The sequence below is a fragment of the Mustela nigripes genome, chromosome 10, assembly GCF_022355385.1.
Source record: "Mustela nigripes isolate SB6536 chromosome 10, MUSNIG.SB6536, whole genome shotgun sequence".
Lineage (NCBI taxonomy): Eukaryota > Metazoa > Chordata > Mammalia > Carnivora > Mustelidae > Mustela > Mustela nigripes.
This window is the reverse complement of record NC_081566.1, coordinates 42050112-42067902: the sequence shown is the minus strand read 5'-3', so window position 1 is coordinate 42067902 and position 17791 is coordinate 42050112. Positions and strand designations below refer to the sequence as shown.

General features: G+C 55.5%; 1 protein-coding gene across 2 annotated transcripts in view; it reads left to right on the top strand.

The window, feature by feature from the left end:
- The first annotated feature begins 3294 nt into the window (after nt 1–3294).
- The window catches only part of LRRN2 (leucine rich repeat neuronal 2), a 61326-nt gene continuing 46829 nt past the window's right edge, over nt 3295–17791 (top strand). Inside the window, exons 1-2 of one of the 2 annotated variants that reach the window (XM_059413204.1) lie at nt 3295–3380; nt 11209–11394. The gene's annotated coding sequence lies outside the window, so the exon portion shown is untranslated. The remainder of the gene's footprint in view (nt 3381–11208; nt 11395–17791) is intronic. The other variant, XM_059413203.1, reaches the window with a different exon arrangement.

Here is a 17791-nt window from a genome sequence, read left to right as displayed (position 1 = left end):
GTGCTCGCCACCAGATGTGCCCCAAACCCGTTACATCCCACTAAGGTCCTTTGAGAGGGAATGAATACCCTTGTTACTACCCTCCTCTTGAAGAAGTGTTGTAAGGTGGCAGCCCGGTGCTTGGACTTGGCCGTCAGATAGCCCTGCATTTAGATCTCAGCTCTATTATTACTAGTTACGTCAATGTATGACGTTTCTACCCCCACCTCCAGAGTCCTGGGGCTGGTGGACTTCTCGATGAGCAGATGCATGAAAGTGCTTAACATCATGCCTTCCTTGTTGGTATGCAACACGTGTTCACTGGGACCACTTGAATTCATATATTTACCTAGGAAAGAATTAGAGCTCAGAGAAGTGAAGCATTTTTCCCAAAGCAACACAAAGTAAGTGATAAAAGTTTCAGACCTCTGGCTCAAAAAACGACACTCTTTCCTCCATCCCGCTGGGTTATGTGAAATGTGTAGTCAACTCAAGGGAGCGTTTCCTCATTCTGTCCCCACAGAAAATGTTGGGATTCCCTTATTCCTAACCTGCTGTGGGTCTTAGAGGGTCTGTCTCTGAGGACCCCACCGCTTGCTTTGGCCCCATCTCTTCTTTAGCAGCTGGTTATTGAGCATCTACTTACTGAAAGGTACTGGTCATGACTTGACGCTGTGTGGGACAGTCTCAGTCTCCCCAGAGGTGCACTGTCTGGTCGTCTGGGTGGGAGCTGAGACACACAGGGCCACAGGCACAGATACTGCAGGTGGGCAGGCCCTGGATTGGATCCTGGCGTCACGGAGAGAGTCAAGGACTGCTGACCTCCCCTCCTTTTCAGGATCAGGCTGTGAATACGCAGACCCCAGGAGGGCAAGATGGCTCCATGAAATTGATACAGGACCCAAACACTCAGGCTTTAAAGCCTGGAGGCAAGTTTTGACCTCTTTCACTCAATTAGCCCAAATTAGAGTTCTGCCAGGTCTTCCCGACCAAGGCCCACGGCATTTACTCTCCATGCTCACAGCTCCCTCCCCATAGCTCCTACCACATCTTCCCCTCTGGTCTCCCACCTTCCTGCCTCTCTCAGTCCAAATCTCCTGAGTGCTGGGCCACAGCTAAACTGCTCAGCCTGGCAATTCAGGCTCACTAGCTGCCCCCACTCTAATGTCTCCAGTACCGTGTTATAGTAGGAACATCGTGTGTTTCTAGAAGAGGGTTCAAATTCTGCCTGTAGATCTTAAACTAGCTGAGCCTCCATTCTCCTGTCTGTTCAATGGGGTAAGGACCAACTCAGAGGGGAAAATGAGAGAAATATGTGAAAAGCCCTGGCAGCTAACTAGCTGCGTACATTCCCTCTTGCCCCCTAGCCTCCACATAAGCCATTCTACTCTGCTTTTCTCCACTTTCCTGCCTTGGCTGCCCCCTGTTTTCTCTGTCACTTCAAATCCTATCCTACCATCTGGACTCAGCTTGAATCTCAACTCCTCCATAAAACCTTCCACGAATAAACCCTAGCCAATAATGGCTTTTTCATTCTGTATTTCTATGGCACTTCCATTGCCTCGAAATGTTAAAATTTGTTTCATATACCTCCAACTCATCCTCCTAAGCTCCTTGAGACCATTATGCCCCACGGCAGGAGTGGAGGTGGGGGGTGGGGAGTAGAGGTGGTTTAGGAGGTACAATGGAAACTTAATACCTGCTTATTGGCAATAGGAAAGTGAGAACCCCTTCTGTGCATAGAGAATACACAGACTTTCAAACTGACTTTATAAAAGCCTCCAGGCATGGAGTTACCACTGGCTGTGCCCTTGGAAAAGAAAGAACCAGAATGCTCTGTCCGGAGCTCAGCTCACAGGAGGCATTGATCACACTCAAGACCTAAAAGAAAGAAGGCAGACTAGATAGACGCCACTTCTGGCAGGACTCCCCCTACCTTGGGCTCCCCCTCACCCACTCCCCTATGGTTGGTTCTGCAGGCTCTGCTCAAACCCCATCCGCGGGGCGTGGCCTATCGTGGAGCTGAGCTTGCCTGTATTCTGAGTGATCCAGGCTGAAGGCCCCACCGAGGCAAGGGCCTCAAGCAGTGTCTTCCAGAAGACTCACCCTCAAAAAGCCCCAGTTCGTGATAGTGACCCAGCTTTTGGAAGGCATTGGCAGCAGCCCAGCACCCACCCTCAGCACCCATCAGCTCCTGCTCTCCTCTCCCAGTGTTCATAGCACAGCCAGCAGAACCGGCACCCCCAGAAGCCAAGCCCCTGAGCGGACTTGCCAGTTCCTGACTAACGCCTATGGAGGTTGCCATCCTTCACTGAGGGTCGTAATGGGAGCTTCTTCCAGAATGCCAGAGCTGCCAGCTCAGGGGGCAATGCTGGAAGGGCATGAGAGCTGGTGGGGGGTGGGGTGGGCATTCCACTCCGTTCTTTTAGGATGAGAGGTGCCTGTGCCCAGGAACAAGTTCTAACCCATTCACTGCATTCCTCAGTCTGCTGTTAACTTGGGAGGGCAACAGAAATGTTGTCTTCGGAGCACGCACTGCCCTCGAGATGCACCTGTCCTCTAAAAGCTGCTGAATTTCCTCTTCTGTCCGCCCGGCCTTTACAAGAGGCTGAGGCAGTATCAGAAGCGCCATCCCTTTCCCCTCCGATCTGGGCTCCGCTCCCCTTTTTCTCAGCTAAGCTTAGCGTCCAAAGGCACAGGACCACCCCCCCCCCCCACACACACACACAAACCCCCCCCCCCCCCACCCCCCCCCCCCCACCCCCCGGCCCCAGCGACTCCAGCCTTAGCATCGGCCCCACCCAACTCCTCCCTCCCGGGTGCGTGTGCGCGTTAGGGAGAGGGGGGCCTCCGGCTACTCAGGAGTTAAACTGGCAGCGGGACCGAAGGGGGGGGGGGGGGGCGTGGCATGCAGACGGGGAGGAGGCGACCGGAGCGGGCCGCGGAGGTTGGGGGAGCAGCGGCGAAGCGGGCGGGCAGGTTGAGCGCGAAGCCGGGAGGAGGGGCGCGCGGAGGGGCGCGGGGCGCGCGAGGGCCTGCTCTGTGCACTTGCGGCCGCGCTGCGCGGAGGGAGCGCCCGGCTGTCGCCCGCCAGCCTCCGGCCACGACGCGCAGGGCGGCGCGGAGCCCGGGGCGCGGACGGCGCGGGCGCGGGCGGGGGCGGCGAGGACGGCGATTCTGCGGCCGCGCTCGCCCGGCCGGGGCCCAGGACCGCTCCCCGGACGACTCGGCGGCGGGGAAGGCGCCCGCGACCCTGCCCGGCCTGCGCCGGCGGCCCCGGCGCGGAAGGAGGGCGCGCCCCGGCCTCCCCCAGCCCAGCCCCGTGCTGAAGCCGGAGCCGAGCGGGGCGCGGCGGCGCGGGCGGCGGACGGCGGCCCCGGGAGCCCGGACGGCGCCCGCGGGTGAGTGTGCGGCCCCGGGCTGAGCCCCGGGCAGCGCGGGGGCCCGTCGGCGTGGCGGCGGGGGGACGCGGCCGGAGCGGCCGGGGGCTGGGGGAGGGGCGGGCCGCCGGCGGCCGCGGGGACGCCGGCCCGGGAGCCTGGGACTCGGGGAGGGAGGCGGTCGCCGGGGCAGACGGAGGCAGGGCTGGTTCAGAAGGTAAAGAAGGCAGCCGGCCGCGCGGGCAGCACCCGAGGCGGCGGGGGAGGGGGCGGCCGGGCCGTAATCCCCCCGGGGGAGGCCCGAGACGCCCCAAACTGTTGCTGGATAGAGCGGCGCCCGGAGATGTCTGGCAGCCGAAAGGTGGCCGAGGGGATAGAGAGGGCGGGACAGGGGCCGACTGGTGGGGTGGAAGCTCTCCGGGGCCGCTCGGAGCTCGGGTGTCCGCGCGGAGGGACAAGGTGGCCTTGGTGTCTGTCCGAAGTATCTGGAACCAGGAGCCAGGCTTCTCCCGGGCCAGCAGGGGTCTGTCCGCAGCCTGCGATGGGACATTTGGGGGTGGGGGATGGGCCGGCCTTGGTCCCAGCCGCGGGGGGCGCGGGGGGGGGGGGGCTCTGAGAGTAGGAAGCGGCTTCGGAAGGACAGCTCTGGGCCCACCGCAGCACCCAGGAGACAGGAGGGGGCTGGCCAGCCACAGGTGGTCCGTCAGTCCTGCAGGCGAAGGGCGGCGCAAGCTCTGGCTGCCCAGCCAGCGAGGAACCGCTGGGTGAGGGGGGACTGACCTCCATTTAGGGCTGAGCTGAGAAGCTAAAGAGGTGCGGGAGACCTGGGCACTGGGGGGTTGGCCCTAGGGATGTTGCTGTGCACCCCCCCACACCAGTCCCTGTTTTTCCTCCCCCGCCGAAAGAACAGGAAGGAAAATGTCAGCTGGGCTTTGTGCTCTGTTCCTCAGGCTGCCGCAGCTCCCATCTGTTGGAGCCAACGCAGCTTCTAATTGGGCGACCGGCAGGGTCGGGAGGGGGTGGGCTGGGCACAGCGTTCAGTTGCCAGAGAGGGGTCGGTCAGTGCGCAGTTTGTAGACCCCGGTGGTGGGGTGGTTGAGAGAACGGCCTCCTCCCAGGGTCAGGGGAGTAGAGGCAGCTCCCCAGCAGCTTGGTGAGTATCACTGAGATTTGGGTCTTTCCATGTAGCAGGCCAACAGCAGACTCACTCTTCCCGGCCAGCCTGGGATGGGCTTTGGCCCGAGGTCTCCTTCCTGAGTAAGAAGGCCAGGTTCGGTTCCCAAAGCCCACTGCTTCTTAAAGGTCCCACCAACAAAGATCACTGGGCATGGGGTAGGCAGGGGCTGTGTCTGGGGCATTGAGCCCCCGCCCCTTGTAGTTATCAGGAAAAAAAGTCAGCTGTAGGTGGCCTGACCCATTTTCCCAGCTGGCCAGGTGCCCTTCTGTGGAGAAGAGGCAAGAGATGGGCACAGCTAGGGGTCTGAGCCTTCTAGGCCCTTTTCCTTCCCCCTGGGTTGCTTCACACTGCCTAGGGGGGGTCCCTCAGAACCAGGATGGGGCCCCATCTTTGGCAGGAACTAAGGGCACAGTGCTTCAGGGACTAAGAACTGCCCAGTGCCTGGTGGACACCTAGTATCTAGGAGCATCCCCAGATGCACACCCTCCCCCTGGCACCCTCCTTCCCGAGGAGCCAGCAGAGGCGGTGGGAACTCAGGGGTCTGCTGGGATGAATTCCCCAGCAGGCTGTGACAGCAGCTTTCCTCTGTAACTGTCCAGGATTGCTCCGCACTTCTGTTTTCTCCCTCTGCGTCCCTCCTTCTTCCTCTTTCTCTCCTCCCCTCGCTCTCTTTCTTCCACGGGTATCTCCTTGTCTCCCTTTTCCTCACACTGCTCTCCAAGACCTCTCCCTCCCCCGCTTCCTGATCTCTGTCTCCACCTTTGCCCTCCTTCTGTTCTGAAAACTGCAGCATAAACCTCAAGGCAGGCATGTGTGCTCAGTTACCAAACGTTCTAAGGTGGGGACACACGCACTGTTGGCTTTGTTGTACCCCTTTGCAGAGGAGGCCGGGTTGGTGGGCCTGGCAACTTCATTTCCCTGGCATGCCCCCTGGCCCCTGCCATTTATCCCTCCTAGCCCACCCCTATCCATCTTTTTATTTCAAAGAAAAAGAAAGTCCATTGCTTTAAAAAAAAAAAAAATCAGCAATTTATTGAGCACCTACTATGTGCCTGGTACTATTTTAAGAGCTGAGAATATAGCAGTTAAACAAACCTCCATGTCTCAGGGCAGAACTGAACTTGTATTTGGACTTCCCGGCTGATTAGTTCTGTGCCCACCAGCCTCTTTCAAAGACCCACTGCTTGGGAGTGGGGGAGGGTAGTGTGAATAATCCTAGTGAAATATCATCATCATCATAGCAAGTGATCTCTAACAGGACGAGCCCAGCAGCTTACAGCATTACCACTTACCCCAGAGCTTACAGACCCAGGATCATTCTGTCCTTAAGACATTTCTGATCTAAAGGCTGGTCCATTTGTATCTTACCATTTATCTGAGAGGTGGAGCAGACGGCCAGTGTTTTAGATGGAGGATGGAGAAAGAAATGTGTTATTTAGCACCTACTAAGCACCAGTCTGTCACCAGCTTTACAAAAATTATCCCATTTGATGCTCCAGACAACCTAAGAGCTAGATTGTCATCCCCTTCTTCAGAGCTAGGATACTGAGGACCAGAGAGCATAAACTACTTGCCCCAGGTCACACAGGTCTCTGTTTTGAAAGCACTAATTGTCTGCAGTTCCTTTAGCCTCTATGATGTCTGTGACATCTGGCCCCTCGTGCAGCTGTCTGAAGGTACATTGTACCCGTGTGTTTCAGAAGGCTGCCTCTTCTCCTCAGCTAGAATGTTAGAATATAAAAGGATCTGTTGAATGGTTGCATGAATACATTTTCTCAGGGGCTCGGCGGGGGCTTCTTGGAGGAACTGGGACCCTGAGAGAGGAGGTGGAGAGGGTAGTGGCTCTTCCTCATTCCACACAGATTAGTGACAAGCTATAGGCAGGCAACCACCCCCCAGCCGCACCCCCACTCTGCATCCAGGTAGAACTGATGGGAAATTGCTGTTTTCATTCAGGGTCAGGGTGTAGGAGCTTGGTCCATGGCCAGTGTAATGAGTCAATATCACTGGTGCTTCTCAGCCTCCTTGGACCGATGGGCCTGGGCTCTATAAAAGCTCCAAGGCCAAGAATGGGGGTAGGAGGCTTTGAAGGATGCAAGAGCTACCTGGAGGGACAATGGGCAGGGCCTGGATGGGGCAGGGGAAGGGGGGTAGTGATCAAAGAACAAAAGGAGAGGAGCACAAAGGCAGAAGAGAAACTGGGAAACAACAAACACAGAGCAAGAGACTAGACAGAAGCAGGGCAGTCGAGGTGTGCTGCGGTGGGATCCCTAAGACAGCGAATAAGAAGGGCACCTTTATCTCCTACTTCCCTGAGAGGCTTGGGTTTCTCCATCCTGCAGCTCAGAGGCTGGAATATTCACCAGGTTAGCCTCAAACAGGCATTGGCTTATGCAGTCAACCCATCCTTTCTAAGCATCTACTATGTGCACAGCCCCGTGCTTGGGACAGAGGGTCATCAGATGTCACCCTTGCCTTTTAAGAGTTCACAGTAAGAGTGTAGAGTCTGGAGCTACACTGCGAGGGTTCAAATCCAGGCTCCACCTAGGTGGAGCTCCATTTCTAGCTGAGCCATGTTGGACGTGTCACCTAACCTCTCTGTGCCTTGGTTTCCTTGTGTCTAAATGGGATAACCATAGAATCTGCTTCGGAGGGTCGTTATGATGATTTAATGAGTGAACCCATATAGCAAGCTCAGAACAGAGCCTGGCCCAGTAAGTGCTGTGGGACTACCGCTATCATTAAGTAGGGGCGGCTTACAGCAATTAGGAAGTGCTGTGATACAGGGTGCGCAAACAGGGGGACTGGCTCTGTCTGCGGGTTAAGAAATGGCTCTCAAAGGACATGACATCCGGGGCAAGGCTTGAAAAGGAGTCAGCCGGGCACAGATGGTGGGTCTGGGGACCATGGTGCGGAGGAGCCTGGGACCCCGGAGTCGTGGATGAAAAGGGGCCTGCTGTATGTGCGTCACCATCTGTGGATATCAGGAACACCTTGAATGTGGCCCACCTTGGCCTCTTTGTCTCCAGTGCCCGGAGACATTGTTGGCCTTTGGGCAAGGGAGCTGGTGCGCCCTTGCTGGGACTGGCCTCATAACCATGTCCTCTCCAATGTTCCCATGGACTGAGGGAGCCGTTTTGTAGGAGGTGAGCAGAACCAGGTTTGGTTTAGAACTCAGTTTCTCTCTGGACATTTCTTCCCCCCCGCTCCCTACTCCTTCCCTGCTGATCAGCATTTGATGGACTTGAGGTAGGTCTCGAACTGAAGAGGAGGCAGGGGGTTTCTGGGGCGACAGCTGTGTCTCAGCCTCCCCCTCTCACACTGAAATGGCACTCACGGTAGCCGCGGGTGTTTATTGAACACTTACTATGTGCCAGGTGCTGTGCCAAGTGCTTTACATCCGTTGGCCCATTAAATCCTCCTAAACACCCTGATGGGGTAGGTGCTTTTATGACTTCAAATTTAAATGCAAGGAAACCAAGACTCAGGTTCAGTAACCTGCTCAAGGAGCATAGCTGGAAAAAAAACAGAGGAGTTAATGTTCTCTCTGACCCAAGGGCTCCTGCTCTGGAACCACTCCAGAATCCAGTGCCCCCTGGACCTCCTAGAACATTCTCTGGGGGCATCCTGCCCATTCCCTTCCCTCCCCCGGCTGAAAAGTTCCCGAGTCCTGTCCAAGCTAGGAACTGCCTGTCTCCTTTGGGGGATCTTCAGAGAAGGTCTCCCATCTTCTTGCCCCTGTAGGTCACAGTTCTTTCAGAGCCAACATTGTTTCCTTCTGTATTAGCTAAGTGCCTCTGGGGCTGCAGGAAGCCAGTGGCCTCAGAGAAGGGGGACCCTAAGAGCTAGTCCCCACAGCCACATAGTGGGAACCAATATGAAGGTGACTTCTGGGAGATGTGAGCATGGGACAGAGACCCCAGATTGAGCAGATTAGCGGGGTTGGTTTGGAATGAGCACTGTCAGTGCGGTGTCTCTAACTAGAGAGGCTCATGTGTCTTGGGAGGAACAAGGACAAGCCTTCATATTTACATGTCACAAGGTGGATCCTCCAGGAAAAAAGAAAAAAACATAAGCAAGAAGGGGCAGCAGAGTTAGACACCCAGCCTGGGTCCTCCAGGAAAAGTGGGTCTGTCTTACCTGACCCTGTCTTTTTAAAGACAAAGGAGGGGAAGAGAAGAAAGGCAGAAAAGGTTTTGTCCCTCTTTAGAGTGTTCTCAGTATGAACATTCAAAGGCAGGTGATGAAGTGTCTGTCTTTGGCCTGGGAGGGCAGAGGTGCGACATCCAGGGGAGCGAGCGAGCACAGAGGGGCAGCTGCTGGGCAAGCCAGAAATTTAAAAGCTGTGTCTGGGCGTGGGGGGTGGACTTGACACAGGACCTTGCCGCCAGTGCCCCCACCCCCGCCTTCTACTTTTGGACAGACCTCCCAGTGGGATGAAGGCAGCTGGGGCTCGCACAGCTCCAGGCCTCTGAACTTCGGAAGGTGCTTCCCCAGCATTGGTCCAAGAGTGGAATGCTGGAATGCCACTTCTGGAAGGGACTTCCAGAATGTTCCTGTCCCTGGCCCATCTCTGGGCCATCTCAGAAACAGGGTGGAACTGGGATCTCTTCATTCAGCAAGTATTAATTAAGCATCTGTGCTAGGCACTGGGGGAACAGGAGACAGTGAACACCCAGACATCTCTGTCCTTGTGGAGCTGACACTTCATGGTCTGGGGAATACAGTAAAATGAATAGTATGTTTGAGACTGGCGAGTGCTGGAAAAAAATAATAAAGCAGGGGTGGGGCAGTGGGAGAGTCTGTGTTAGGAAGAGGAGAGTTTGTAATTCTGTACATGGTGGCCTGGGGAGACCTTGCTGAGACGGGGACATATGAGCAAAGATGAAGAGGAGGCGAGATGGGAAGGGCACGTCAGGTGGAAGGAACAGCAGGTGCGGGGGCTCAGAGGCAGGGCTGTTCCTGGAGGGTTTGAGAGACATTCGGAGGCCAGATCTCGGAGAGCCTGGAGTGAAGAGTTTTCCTCAGAGCCAAATGGGGGGCGCCTTTGCAGGGGTGAGAACAGGGGTGACGGGAGCCGACCCTTTAAAACCTGAGGTTGCCGCTGTATCCATGTCAGTGTTTCCCTGAGAGGCTAGTCAGGAAGTTCTCCAGCCATCGAAGCCACCGTGGTCCATCCGTCCTGACCCACTAAGTCCCCGTTTCCCGGGGCCCGTCTCCCAGGCAGGATGGGCCGTGGGGTGGGGGAGTAAGTAAAGTAGTGTAAGACACAGTCCTTGCTGGTAAGGAAACCCACCAGTCAGCTGGGGAGGCAAAACTCATACTCACAAGCAATAACGAGGGAATAATACCAGACAGTTATTTAAAACCAAGCGCTAAACTGTGTGATTTAGACTATAAATGTTATCAGAACTGCGAGCTCTGTGTGGGAGTGTATAGGAATGCTTCCTCGAGGAGGTGCGACTGACTTGGGCCTAGGGAAGGGATGCAGTGTGGCTCTGCAGAGGGGAGGGCTCTTCCATGGGGAACGTACAGCTGGGGGAGGGGGAGAAGGGTGACCGAGGTGAGGGCAAGCATCGGAGGGAGATGTAAGCTCCCGGGGGCAGGCCCTCAGTCGAGGGTCCCTCCTTACCCTGCCATCCTGGGACAGGAGAGCAGCCCTTTAGAGAATGGAAACCTACTCTCCCGGGCTCCTGCCCTCTCCTCTCGAGAGCCAGCCATCTCTGTCCTTTGAAGCCCTCTTGATTTTGCACTCTCTGGCTGTTTTCATGTATCCGCACTCTTTTGGTCTGCTGTCATCCACCAGCCTCCCCCCCCCCCCCCCCGTCCCCCCTCCACCCCGCCCCCACCCCGCCCCACCCCCCCCCCCCCCCGCCCCCGGCTGGTTATCTGGAATTCCCAGGAGCTCCCCTTTTTTTACCCAGTCTGCAAGCAGCTTTTTGTCTCCCTTCCCTCACTGCCTGTGCTCCTTTGAGTAGGTTACCCCTAGACCATTCCAGTGGGTTTCACTTTGAGTTAACTGGAAATAAAGTTGTGCAGAAAGGAGCAAGCATTCCCCCCGCCCCCCATGCCCCCGTGGTGGGGCAGGATGGGGGGTGGTAAGTCTGTCCTTACCCTGGAGAGAGGCTGCCTGGGGCTTGGCAGTTTGGGCTCACTCCTGTCACGTGGAGAGAGATTGCTCTAGAGTGGAGTGGCGTCCATGGATAGTGCCTCACCCACCCGAGACCCAAGTGGACCCTCCTCTCCCGGGCCATGCACCAAAGAGCGGGGGGCCAAGGGTCACATGGGCAAAGCCGTCTGCTCCACAGTCTTCTCCCCTCTGGGTGGGGGGGCAGCCTGAGAAAGGAGAGCCCAACAGCTCTACCCCAGAGGCTCCAGGCACCTAGAAGACACAGGCCTAAGCTCAGAGCTCCTCTGCGCATGGTTCGCAGTTCAGAGTGGCTGGCATCGGAGCTGGGTTAGAGCCCCTTCCCTAACCACAGGCCCTTGGGCGTTTGACCTAACCTCTCTGAGGCTCCGTTTCCTCCCCTATAAATCCGAGTTAAAGGCGCCCACCACTTGGGGCGGTTCATACCGAGAGCTGACAGCAGCGAGTGCTCAGGGTGTGTGGAAATCTTTACCTCATTTACACAGAACGTTGTGAAGTAGATATGATTCTCCCTGATTTTGCAGTTGAGGAAACCAAACTGGGAAGCTGGGAACCATTAAGTAACTTGCCAGAGGCCACGCACAGCCAGCAAGCGGCAGAGCCGAAGTCAGCCCCAAACCTTCCTGACGCCAGAGCCCGGCTCCTCCAGCACCACATTAACCGAGCTAATCTGTGTAAAGTGCCAGCTACAAAGTAGAAGCTCAATAAATGTGAGTTCCTTTTCTCCTGCATGCCCCCAGGGCAACTCCTCCAAAGAAGAGCTTTCCCACCACATCCCGTTGCTTTTCCAGTGTCCCCCCCGGGGACATATGACAGAGGGAGCGAGGAGAACCAGCTGTCTGCTTGTACCAAGGGTAAAAATAAGGCTGGGAGAGGGTGAGGAATTTGCATAAAATCTGAAAACACCTGGGCTGTGATTAATACCCAGGGCACCTTTCTTGTGAGACTCACATTGTTTTGGATGGTCAGCAGAGGGGGGTCTCGCAGAGGTAGGAATGGAGGCCACCATGTCCCCCCAACCATGTTGGGGCCTGTCCCACCTGCAAAGGATAGAGTTGATCCTTACGGGTCCTGAAAGGCGCTGGCAGGAAGATCCTCAGACCTGTGCTTACTGAACTTGGGCACTGTTTCCGGAGTTTGTTATAAATAATCTGGGGAGTCCTCTGGATAAATCCAGGAAGAAGACAGACAGTATTGAAGGTCAGGGTGTGGGAAGGAAGGATGCTATCTCAGCTTTATGACGATGCAATCAGTATCCCTTCAGTGAGCGATGGGGGTAGGTAGAACAAGGTCATGGCCTCAGAAAACTTTCAGTCTGATGGGAGAGATCACATGCTGCATACACAGTTCCCTATGGCTGTCCCTGGAAATAAAAATAAGAACAGATGATGGCAAAGGAGTCTGAATACAGGGGTGCTCACGGAGGGGTGAGGAGAGAGCCGAGACGGGTGGGTTCCCCAAAACGTCTCTCATGCTTTCCTCCCCGCAGCCCCTTTTTCTGGTGGACATAGAAACCCATCTCCCTGCACACCCCATCGGGGCAGCCCGAGCCTGCCAACATGCACACTCAAGGGGCAGTCCACAGGGTTCCTCCCGGTTTCTTCGCCAGGACCCCTCCGGGAGGAAAGAAGGTGTCCAGGTCATAGCACTTTAAAACTGGCAGCAGTCAAGAGTCCTTTGTTTTTTGTTTTTTGTGGTTTTTTTTTGCCAAAAACAAACTATACAACTGACCCTCAAACAGCACAGGTTTGAACTATGCGGGTCCGCTTAGACATGGATGGTTTCAATAAATACATCGGAAAACTATTTTGTAAATAAATGTGAATTTCTTTGTCATGTCGTTCTCATTTTTTTAATTTATTTATTTATTTATTTGACAGAGAGAGAGAGATAACACAAGTAGGCAGAGAGGCAGGCAGAGAGAGGGGGAAGCAGGCTCCCTGCTGAGCAGAGAGCCTGATGTGGGGCTCGATCCCAGGACCCTGAGATCATGACCTGAGCTGAAGGCAGAGGCTTTAACCCACTGAGCCACCCAGACACCCCATATCGTTCTCATTTTGGAGGTCCAGCGTTAGTAACCTAGGTAGTATCTCCAGCACTTGTATCACATAAGACAGCATCGATAATGATACTGACGGACGATTCATCTTATAAACAAATGACGTACATTTACGGTATCGATAAACACAGCACAGCGTTGTAAATGTGTTCTCTCTTCCTTTTGACTTTTTTTTTTTTTAAGTAGACTCCACACCCAGCATGGAGCCCAGCTCAGGACTTGAACTCAAGACCTGAGCTGAGATCAAGAGTTGGGCGCTTAACAGATGGAGCCACCCACGCTCAGTCTTGTGACGTTCTAAACAACATCTTTTCTCTTAGCTCACTTTATTGTAATACAGTATATAATACATATAATGTGCAAAACACATGTTAGTCAGCAGTTTATGGTATCAGAGAGACTTCTGGAAGGTCAGCAGTAGGCTATTAGTCGTTCAGTTTTTGAGATTTGGGGGAGTTGAGAATACACATGGGTTTTTTCACTGAGCGTGGTGGGCGTGGGTGGGTCAGTGTGTTGAACTTTGTGTTCTCCAAGGGTCAGTGGTATGTGTGTAGGGTAGGCAGACTGGTGGCCTCCCAAGGATGTCTGCCTGAGAATCTGCAGAACCTTCGAATATGTTATGTTGTGATACAGCGGAGGGTACTAAGATTGCAGGTGGAATTAAGGTTGCTAATCAGCTGCCCTTCACATAAGGAGATTATCCTGCATTAACCAGGTAAGGCTAGTGTAATGAATCACAGGGTCCTTTACCTGTGGAGAAGGGAGGCAGAAGTCGTGAGAGTGATGAGATGTGAGGAAAGACTTGGTAAGACTTCCCTCTTGAGAAGACAGAAGGGGCCGTGAGCCGAGGCATGTGGGCAGCTCTAGAAGCTGGAAAGGGCGAGGGAGCAGGTTCTCCCCTCCGAGGCTCCAGAAGGAGCACAGCCCCACACGGTACTCCGGTGTTACCCCTGTGAGACCCACTTTGGGCTCCTAGCTGTAAGATAACAAATGGGTTATTTAGGCCCTCCAGTGCTGTGGTTCTACATGACACCCGCAGCAGGAGACTAGAGGGGCAAAGCCAGTGGACCAGACCCCCACGGCCTTGGCCTCATCCTGACCCATAGCCGCAGAGGAGCCCTTTCTAACTCAGAAGCTCAGGAGAGCTTGGTTGGAAATACACCGTGTGGGAAACCCGATCGAGTTATTCTCAGTTAATGAAACTGAGGCCCCAGAAAAGGGCATGTGCCGAGGCCACCCTGGGCTGGTGGAGGCAGGGGCTGCTCGCTCTTGTTTTGCCCGAAATTGCTGGTGCTTACACGCATTCGCGCCGGCCCGCGTCCATTTCCAACAAGCGTTACGTGTGTCTTCTTGCTGCCAAAGGCCCGGTACTGTGCGTAGCATGGGGCAGAAGCAGAGTGAGTTCCAAGTCTGGGAAGATGAGACAGTGCTGCCTGAGAGCTGGTCCTGCCCGCAGCCCCTTCCTGGGCTCAGTTTCCTCCAAGCCCGGGCATTCAGCACAGGCGCCCTTGGGCCCCAGGGCTGGCCCGAAGCTGGGTTAGCATTGCCACCTCCTCCAGGTGCAGGCGGGCTCCGTGAGGCGTCAGGCTCGCCCCCACCCCCACCCCTCCGTCACCAGCCTCTGGAGCAACTGCAGGGGCCCGGGAGGGGGCCCAAGGCCCGGAATCAGCAACCTGAGAGCAGAGCGCCTTATCTCCCCTCTGCCAGGCGCGTTGGCCCTCCCAGCTCTCCCCACAGCACACCTGAGCCACGGGCCGGCCCCAGGGCTGCGGGCTCCTGGTATCGGTCTCCATGGCAACCCCGTATTTGCCGTTCTGGTTTCTAATGACTTATTGGCATGTGTGGTAATTTGCAGAGCTTGGCATGCAGAGCTGGGGGAGCTAGAAGGAGGTGGGGGTTGGGGGGGCAGCGAGAGGGCCGCGGCAATGGTGAGGGGTTTGGGGTTTGGGATGGAGAGAGAGGCCCGCTCTCCATCCCACTTCACCCTTTCCTGTCCCTTCTGATTAATCTCTGGAGTAAGGGAGCTGCTTCAGGCCCAGGGCCCCCTCTCTCGGGAGCATCGGCTCTCTCCCGGGCCCCTGAGCGGGAGACAGGTGGATGGACAGATGCAGAGCACAGCTGCTCACCTGTCAGGCGGAGGCGGGGAGGCAGGGGGCGGGTGCAGGGGGCTGGCAGCAGCAGTGTTCATCGCCGGCAGGTCAAAGCGCCTGTGTTTGCTGATGCTCTCCTGCCTGCTCCTGGGGTCCACCAGTCGCTCTGCCTCATGGAAAGGGAAGCTGGGAAGGTCTGTCGCCGGGATGAGTCCTCCCTGGCCTTCGAGGGACTCAGAGAACCAAGCCCAGCAGCACTGAATGAAATGCCAGGTTGCCTGGGTCATGGGTGAACCAGGGGAACAGTCAAAGGGGGCGAGATGAGTGAGGGCCTGGCCCTCTTCACTTTTCTTCAGCCAAACTTAGACAACCTTGGAAGCAGTTCCCCGGGGTAAGGCAGGAGGGAGTCCCCTGCTGAGTTGTTGCAGCCTTCCTGCAGGCTTCTCTGCCTCCCCCTTTGCGTCCATCTCTCTCCATTCTGTTCTGTGTGCATGCCCTCAGAGGTGGCCTGGTGTGCCGCGAAGATTGCGGTTTTAAAGTGGGACACCTCTGGGTTAGGATCCTACGGCCCCTGCTTACCAGTTCTATGACCTTGGACATGTTTCTTTACCTCTCTTTGAGCCTCGGTGTGCTCCTCTGTAAAATGGGGTTAAGGGACCCATCTCACAGGTTGTGGAAATGAAACCAGCCCATACTTGTGAAATGCGTGGCACCCAGTAAGCGCCAGTAAATACCAAAGAGTTTTAAAAGTGATCATTGATTGACGCAAATACACAGGAGCAATGTGATCAATAATTCAAAAAATTCTAGTGGGCTTGAGTTTTCTTTTTTAAATATTTGAGAGTAGTCTTCGTCTATTCAGTAAATACTCATTGAGTATCTACTGTGTACCAAGTACTGGGTCAAGTGTTGGGTTGTTTCTGGTACAATTAGGCTGCAGGTGCATACCCAAGCATATCGCATCTGATGGGAGACGGAAGGAGGGGGAGGCCGAGGAGGGCCAGGAGCCACAGGAGCGTGGTCCAGGATCGGCCACAGAAGCGGATCTTCCGTGGATTTCTGAGAAGTAGCTGGCACCAAGAGAAGGGTTTGCATTGTGATGGCTCTGTCCCAGTCCTGTGCAGACGCACCTGCTTCCTGACTCCTCAGAAGCAGTGAGTCTGTTCGTGGGACTGGACAGTGGGTGAAGGAGCCCATGGGTGGCTGTTCCTCCACTTCCATAAGCTCCTGCTGAGGCTTGAGGGGACCACCTGTGCAGGGACCACCCAGCCACCAGACAGAAGAGGGGCAGACGCACCTCCCCTCCCCTGGGCACCTGAGCCGATCAGAGCTCCTCCGCCGGTGCTGGGTGGGAGGCGGGAGGAGCAGTGGGGAGCTGGGAGACTTGGCTCCTGTCTCTGTCAGCAGATGGACTTCTGCCGGCAGCGGGAGTCTGTCTGTTCTTCCACAAGCCTCCCCGCAGCCCCCTCCAAGACCAAGCAGCAGAGATGCGCACGACGGAACGTCATACGCGGTGGGGGCCCTGGAGAGTGTCTGGCCCATGCTTCCCCACTTTCTCATTCACATTGGAGCACACATGCACAGCGATGATGGCTCAGGAACTCCAACCCAAGGGCTAGGGGGTGGAGGGGTAGGGGTGGAGCTCAGCATCTCAGCATGCCTGAACCCATTCGTGGCTCCTTAACGTCACTGGGGAAAGTCCAGCATAGCCAAGCCCCCCAACCTATTTTTATTGATAAGAAATCTGAGACTCCAGGAGGGGAAAAGACCGGCCCAAGGTCACACAGCATGTCAGTCTCGTCAGAACTACCTATGAATCTCTTCTGACCCTGTGCGCCATTTGCTATCTCTTCTTATGATTCCCGTTCTCTTTCCTGAACGTTCGCTCTGGAGAATGTACTTGAGATGCAAGAGAATATAATTTCTCCGAGAGACGTATTCCCCAAATCTTAAAATCAGGCTGCATTCCCCACCCCCATCACCAGCCGCTCTCCTCATGCAGGGAGGCCTTTGGCATCTGCCCATAGACACGCTCCCCTTTCCCAGGCTGCCCATTGTCCTGGTTGAGACCAGCGACTCTGTGGACCGCTCTAACTACCTCAAACCATCAGCCCTTCCCGCCCCAGCCGGTCACCTGACAATCTGCCATCACCTGAGGGTCACCGGGTGGAGACACCCTGCTTTCTGGTCACCACCTCCTGGTCACTGAGCTTGCTTGTCCAGTGACTATTGAACAAGCATTCTGAGGCCTCAGGGGAATCTTCGGTCCACTGGTCCCCTCAGTCCCTCTCCTCTCTTGCCGCCTGTCACCTTCCTCTGCCGTCCCTTCTCTGAGTCGAGATACATCCCATGTCCTCTCATTGTAAGAAATGCCCCCTCCAATATCCCAAACTCTCTTGACCCTCTGTCTTTCTATTGCCCCAGGCTGGCAAAGCCCCAGTTCTGGGCTAATCACTTTCTGCTGCTTTCCATCTGCATCCAAATAACTCAACCCGCTTAGAAAAAGGCGCAAAATAAGGCAGATCAGTACCTCCAGAAATTCACCATCACTAACCCACCTTATTCTTCAGAACTGCCTGGTGCTCCCACCCTACTCCTCTGGCTGTCTCTCTCCTGATTCTCCACAAAGCCTGTTTCCCACATTCTTCTCCGGACCTCGACCTACACCTGCACTCTCCACGGAGGACCTCACCTCCCACTTCCCAGAGAAATACGAGTCCTCAGGCAGGACCCCTCTACTGAACGCACCAACTGCCCCCCGCCCTGACACGCACACACCTGTCTCTGCGCCAGTCCTCGCTCCCACCCTCTCGTTCCAGCAGAGGAGGCCACGTCCCACTCCCCTTCTCCCCAACCTCTGTTTTTGTTTTTTTGTTTTTTTTTTTTAAGATTTTGTTTATTTAGTTGACAGACAGAGATCACAAGTAGGCAGAGAGGCAGGCAGAGAGAGAGGAGGAA